The 7561-nt window shown below is 42.9% G+C and overlaps 1 pseudogene; it reads left to right on the plus strand.

Annotated features, from left to right (window-relative positions):
• The first annotated feature begins 220 nt into the window (after nucleotides 1-220).
• Nucleotides 221-1271, plus strand: LOC128327422 (Krueppel-like factor 3; annotated as a pseudogene).
• Nucleotides 1272-7561: the final 6290 nt, after the last annotated feature.

Below are 7561 nucleotides of genomic sequence, written 5' to 3' on the forward strand. Positions count from 1 at the left end.
GGGGCAGGGAAGAAGAAGGCGGCTGCAGGTGGCGGGGGGGGGAGAAGAAGATGAGCGGCAGGGAAGAATGCAGTGGGGGCAGGCAAGCAAAAAAGCAGCAGGGGTGGGGGGACTAGGGGTGCAGATGCTCTGTACCAGATCAGCTAGTTTGTACATAAAACAGAAACTAGCCTGTTTGAGTCCTGGACAGCAACACCACACGTAAAGTTGACTTAAGAAGATGCTAATGTTTGACCCTGTCCCTATCAAAGAAGCAATGGAACCAATTCCAGTGTAATTTAGCTCTAATCACATGGATCAAATAAAACCCAACTAAAATGGTGTCATTTATTCTACACCAAATATGATGCCTAATACATTCTACCAGATTGCAGAAGGATTATGTCATGGAGTCCAAGTGGAGCCTGTCGATCTCACAGTGAGCAAGCGGAGTTCACCACTTTCAACTGGAAGTTCCCCTTCCCCTCTGGAATTCACAGACTATACACAGGAGATGCTCACCTGGATTAAATCTGCACTCACCCAGCCCACCAATGAAGAAATTGATGCCACCTGGAATACAGCCTTTCACTATGCCATTAACTATCACTCCAGTGATGGCAGCTCTTTTGCACCATGAACTTTGAAGCCCTGAAATGCTTCCGCTTATACAGCCAGTTGCAGTACAGCCAGTCCCTTCTATATATGCCCCTCACCTCCAACAACCAATTATGGTGTCAACAATTCTCTCAGAAGAGCTGGAAAATCCAAGTAGCAAGCCAGTCCCTGTCACTGAATCTTATAAGAAGCTAACATTAAAGAAATCAATTAAAGTAGAACAGGGCATGGAATCCCCCAAGAATGACTACTGTCCTAAACAAATGTCTCCTCCCTTGATAACCTCATTGTCACCCATTCAAGCAATGCTTCAAGGGAGTCACTCTTCAGTTATCATTCAGCCTGGAAAGAGGCCTTTACCTGTGGAATCTCCTGACACACAAAGGAAGTGTAGAATACACAGATGTGATTGTGAAGGCTGCAACAAAGTTAGCACCAAAAGCTCCCACCTAAAACCTCACAGAAGTATACATACAGGTGAAAAACTTTACAAATGCACTTGGGAAGGTGGCCATTAGAAGTTTACTCGCTGTGATGAAGTAACACAGCATTTCCGGAAACATACTGGAGTCAAGCCATTCCAGTCTCCAGGAAATGAATTTCACTTTGAATGCAGCCAAATGTATTGGGCTGGAGAAAGAGTTTATTTCCTTGCCATTTATTCAAAGCTGTAATATATGTCTCCAAATCAGGAGTAAATTTACCCTTCCAAGGTTGTCTAGCAATCCTCTTGGTAAGTCCCCATCAGTGTTCTCTCTAATTTTTTTCATCTGTGTGCAGAATGAGTTTTTTTCTGGGTGGAAGTATTATGGCAGTTTGTGCACACATGCATTCAGAGTGGGGCCTTCTGGATTCATCCTGAGCGGGATCTAAAATCAACTGAGTGGACATCAAAAAACATGTGAGCGCAGGCATGTGTGCACGCCTTAGAAAGAACACTGGTCTCCATGCTTTAAAAAAATCATAATTATTCAAACAAAGATAAATTCCATATTTGGGGGATATAATAAAAAAGAACATGAACCTTTTTAACAACCAAATATCACTGTATAGTTGTATTAACAATCTTATTAATTTCCGAGCAAAATGACATAAGAGGGCAGGCTCAAACCATTTACGTATCCCTACCTCTAAATTGAATCTCCAGCATTTGGCAGTCTGCAGCCAACCTTACCCAAACATTCTCTGTGGTGTGCAATAAGTACAAAAGAAATGTTTCTTCTGCATAACATTCTCAGAGCTAAAGAAGCACATTTTACATTTCACTTCAGGGCCATCACCATAGAAAGGACAGGGCACTCAAGTTCACTATTCTAAAGTTCTCAGATATAATTAATATCAGTCTTTTCCATATCTTTAAATCTGTGATAGAGAAAAGTGACTGGCCTGGATTCATCCACGAAATGTTCCAAATCTAATAAGAGGGAAAGTGTTTCAGAAACAATTCCATCAGAAGCATCAATTCCATCTGGACTGAAGAGCCCTATTAACAGTTGTTTTTGCTGAATCAACTGCAAGTTAGCTGTTTCAGGTAATTCAAATCCAACCCTATAAATATCAATAGATTTTAAAACAAAGCCAGACATAATAAGCTGAGCCAACATATTAAGGCTATAGGAAGCCCATTGGAACCAAAAGATAGAATTTATGAGAAATCTTTAAACTGGGATTTTCCCACACCATAAGCATTTTGTGCACATAAGAGTGAAAAACCTGCCTGTGCCCCAAACTCTCCATATATATAATACAGCATTAAGCACAGGTAAAGAGACAGTTAGAAGAACAAACAATGAACCTAATATCTGCCACGATTTCAATGAGGCCATATCATAACTTGCACATTGTTGTCAAAGTGAGACTGAAACCTGAGTTTCACCATTCCATCCCACAACAGACCCTAAAATAGAAGACCAGTGATCAGCTTGAAAATGTGGGAAATTAAACCCACCCTCTCTAATGGGTAGTTGTGATTTACAAAGAGATCATTTGGAGGGACCCCTTGCCATAAAAACTCTGATTGTATATCTATTTAAAATACGAAGCAGGTATAAAAATGAGACGATCTCTCTCTCTCTCTCATGTATTGGCAATATATCCATCTGAACTAAATTAATTCTATCTCAAAGATTCTATCTCAAAGATTCAAAGGAATCTTAAACCATCTATTCAAATCATTTCTCATTTGCAAAGAAACCCTGATAATCTTAAGAACAGCCCTGCTGGATCAGGCGCAAGGCCCATCTAGTCCAACATCCTGTTTCACACAGTGGCCCACCAGATGCCTCTGGAGAGCCCACAGGGAAGAGGTATGTCCATGCCCTCTCTCCTGCTGTTGCTCCCCTGCAACTGGTATTGAGAGGCATCATGCCCCTGAGGCTGGTGATGGCCTACAGCCACCAAACTAGTAGCTATTAATAGACCTGTCCAACATGAATCTGTCTAAGCCCCTTTTAAAGCCATCCAAGGTGGTGTAACACCACATCCATGGCAAAGAATTCTATAGATTAATTATGCACTGGGTGAAAAAGTACTTCCTCTTGTCAGTCCTAAATTTCCCAACCTTCAGTTTCATGGAGTGACCCCTGGCTCTAGTGTTGTGAGAGAGGGAGAAAAATTTCTCCCTGTCTACCCTCTCCACTCCATGCCTAATTTTATAAACTGCGATCATGTCTCCCCTTAGTTGCCTCTTTTCCAAGGTAAAGAGCCACAGATGCTGTAGCCTAGCCTCATAAGGAAGGTGCTCCAGGCCCTTGATCATCTTGGTTGCCTTCTTCTGCACCTTTTCCAGTTCTACAATATCCTTCTTAAGATACGGTAATCAAAGCTGTACGCAGTACTCTAGGTATGGCTGCACCATAGATCTGTATAAAGGCATTATAATAATAGCATTTTTTTTATTTTCAGTCCCCTTCCTAATGATTCCTAGCATGGAATTAGCTTTTTTCATAGCTGCCGCACAATGAGACAACACTTTCAATGAGCTGTCCACCATGACCCCAAGATCTCTCTCCTGGTCAGTCACCAACAGCTCAAATCCCATCAGCGTATATGTGAAGTTGGTGTTTTTGCCCCCAGAGTCTTAAATAAACTGTGTGAGATACTTCCCTAGACTACCACTGGACACAGATAAACAAACATTTCCAGGCACCGCCTGAAGCCCCATGAAGGATCTGCAACGTCATTAAAGGTATCAACTCCAACTTATCCCAATTGATTCAATAGTCAGAACGCTTGCATGTCAAGGATAATGCTAGGCTAGGACGCTTTTCCATTGCAAACTCTTCAGCGGGTGTGTGTGTGTATGGAGGGAATGTTGCTAGTATGGAAGCATAAGCCATCATGTGAGCCCTCACCTGCAGCTTAAGACGTGGGAGAAATGGAAGTGCTATAATGAGGACATTATTATTATTATTATTATTATTATTATTATTATTATTATATTATTATTATTATTTATATCCCGCTCTTCCTCCAAGGAGCCCAGAGCAGTGCACTACATACTTGAGTTTCTCTTTCACAACAACCCTGTGAAGCAGGTTAGGCTGAGAGAGAAGTGACTGGCCCAGAGTCACCCAGCTAGTATCATGGCTGAATGGGGATTTGAACTCAGGTCTCCCCGGTCCTAGTCCAGCACTCTAACCTCTACACCACGCTGGCTCTCACATGTCAAGAAAGATGGAGGATGATGGTGTGAAGGCAACTGATGCAGGAGCCTCACTGAAGTTGAGCCTGGCTGGCTGGAAGACTGCTTGAGAAACCTATCACAGAGTTCCAGCACCAAAGAAAAGTGGGAGATAAATGTACAAAATACTCAGTCTTTTTATACCACACAAAGCATTTCAAAGAGATGCTGAAATCCTTTAAATAACCCTGCACTGTCAGTTGGTTTTATGATCCCCGTATTGTAGAGGGGGCCGGTGAGAGAGTGGCTTCTTGAGGCCTTTTCTTGAGGAAGGGTAAGATCTGCACCCAAGATGGCCTTTTCTTGGGGAATGGTAAGATCTGCACCCAAGGCTTTCTGATTCACAATCTCTTAGCAAAGATACTTTGCCATTTTCTCCTATAGCTGTCCTCTCACCCACATTCTTCATACAAGGGACTAAAAACTTGCCACAACACAGGAATAACAAGTTTTTCTAGTAAGAACTAATCAGCCTACATTCCTTCAATGTCTCTAAAACTGGACTAAATTTGGTTCAAATCGAGCTCCACAAGTTAGATCTCTTGCACTTCAAATGTTCATGTGTCCGCCATCTTGGATTGGGGTGGATAACATCGTTACAAACTACACCATTGAGGTGTCCCTGTGTGACACTCACTACAACTTTACCAAATTTGGTTCAAATCGGTTAGACAGTCCTCAAGTTAGTGCACTTGCACCTCAAAAGTTCACCCATTCACTATCTTGGATCAGGGTGGATGACATCATCACAAACTACACCACTGGGCCATCCTTATGTGTCTCTACAACTGTAGCAAATTTGGTTCAAATCGGTTAGGTGGTTCACAAATTATCCCACTTGTGCCTAAAACCTTTACGCATCCGCCATCTTGGATCAGGGTGGATGACATAATCACAAACTACACCATTGAGGTGTCCCTATGTGTCCCTATAACTGTACCTGATTTGGTTCATATTGGTCTAGGTGTTGCAAAGTTGATGGGGGGTGGGGGAGGCACACGGATGGACACACAAACAAACACACAGAATGCCCAGTGATCTCATCAGCCTACTGGAAACTAGGCTAAAAAGGTTAGAGATACAATGGGAAGAGGACCACCAGCTCCTCGATACTGCAAGACCCTGAGCTAATCCATCAGGTATTAACTCCCACGAATGTGATATGGGGATGCCAAAGAAGAAATCAGAAAACATGGCATGCTGGGCTCCCATTCAAACCCCAGAGAAACCTCTAATAGCCACGTAGATTTGAAAAGGACTCTGGGGATCCTGGGTCTGGTTTCCCCTTCTGAAAGTCCAGGTGAAGAAGACTGATGGTTTGATGTCTGTAGAGAGCCTGTGAAGATGGGTTGTCTACCGGATAGGGTGAACTGAGTTTTCTTTCACTCCAGCTAAGCTCTTAGTGGTGGTCTGCTCTGCCATCTTCTACCATGACATCATCAGTAGCCCCTTACAAAGTGGCTCAAGCAAGAGACAGACCCTTGCCCCGAGCCCAAGGAAATTACAATTTAAATGTTGCCAGGATGGGTGACCATGCATAACAGTGAGGAAAGGGGGAGGCAAACATCACTGAGAAGGAAGGCACATGCAGGTGCCTATATAGGCCTATTTGAAGTCTTCATTTCAGTTCAGAAAGAGTAATGGAGTCCCCTTTAACCATAACAGGCAGGGGCTTTTTCTGATTAAAAGACCCACAAAATCAGCCCCTGCCTGGGGCTGAGGCTTTTATAATAGCTTCATGCAATTGAAGATTTTCTGCAGTGGTGCTTGTATCGCATGTAAAGGGAGAAGCTAAAATGCTTAATGGACAAAGTTGGTCTGGAGAAGGCAGAAGAAGGGGAGAGAAGGCAAATAGCATCACATAGTGGTTCTGGGAGGGGGTTTCATAAGAAGGAGGGAAGAAGCAGGGGAGGGTACAAGTTCTGTAAGAGGACAGAAGACCTTTAGGCAGCTATGAATGGTAGAGTTGAAGGATTTCCCCTGCTAAAGCCGAAGTTGTTTCTTTTGATTGTGAACCTCTTGCTTGCAGTTTTCCCACAACTGCAACTGCAGATCTTCAAATTTGGAGATTTTGAATATCGAAGGGGAAAGGGGTTGGTAGTTTTTCTGCAATAATTCATTCAGGATAGAAGCTACATCAATGTTGAAAAAGGAAGATGAAGATTATTCAGTATCATTTTTGAATGGATTATAGCTCTTGTTAAATCCTAATCATGAAATTAAATTTAATGGGTTTTTGTTTTAACTGGTGCCCTGAATTGCACTGAGTATCCAAAGGAACCTGCTCCTAGTTGGGAGAGGCTTTCTATAGGCAGAATGCATGTAAGGAGGGTTTCTTCACCTGTTCTGGTTTAATTTCCTCCCTGGTTCCCCAGTGGCCTCTTGCCTTCCAGCTCAGGCTAGCTGCCTCTCACTCTGGATTCCAATTTGCACCATAACATTCTCTGGCCAGTTCTGCTCATCCACAGAATGAATAAAAGCAGCATTGCATCTGCTGCAGCTGGGCGATTTCGCCCAGCTCCACCAGCTCAGCCCAGGAGCACCAAGCCAAGCTACAGGTGAAACTCGAAAAATTAGAATATCGTGCAAAAGTTCATTAATTTCAGTAATGCAAATTAAAAGGTGAAACTGATATATGAGATAGACGCATTACATGCAAAGCGAGATAAGTCAAGCCTTAATTTGTTATAATTGTGATGATCATGGCGTACAGCTCATGAGTACCCCAAATCCACAATCCCAGAAAATTAGAATATTGTGAAAAGGTTCAACAGTCTAGGCTCCAGGTGTCCCACTCCAATCAGCTAATCAATCCATAACACCTGCAAAGGGTTCCTGAGCCTTTAAATGGTCTCTCAGTCTGGTTCATTAGGAATCACAATCATGGGAAAGACTGCTGACTTGACAGTTGTGCAGAAAACCATCATTGACACCCTCCATAAGGAGGGAAAGCCTCAAAAGGTAATTGCAAAAGAAGTTGGATGTTCCCAAAGTGCTGTATCAAAGCACATTAATAGAAAGTTATGTGGAAGGGAAAAGTGTGGAAGAAAAAGGTGCACAAGCAGCAGGGATGACCGCAGCCTGGAGAGGATTGTCAGGAAAAGGCCATTCAAAAGTGTTGGGGACTTTCACAAGGAGGACTGAGGCTGGAGTTAGTGCATCAAGAGCCACCACGCACAGACGGATCCTGGACATGGGCTTCAAATGTCGTATTCCTCTTGTCAAACCGCTCCTAAACAACAAACAACATCAGAAGCATCTTACCTGGGCTCAAGAAAAAAA

This window comes from Hemicordylus capensis, chromosome 5 (assembly GCF_027244095.1).
Source record: "Hemicordylus capensis ecotype Gifberg chromosome 5, rHemCap1.1.pri, whole genome shotgun sequence".
Classification (NCBI taxonomy): domain Eukaryota; kingdom Metazoa; phylum Chordata; class Lepidosauria; order Squamata; family Cordylidae; genus Hemicordylus; species Hemicordylus capensis.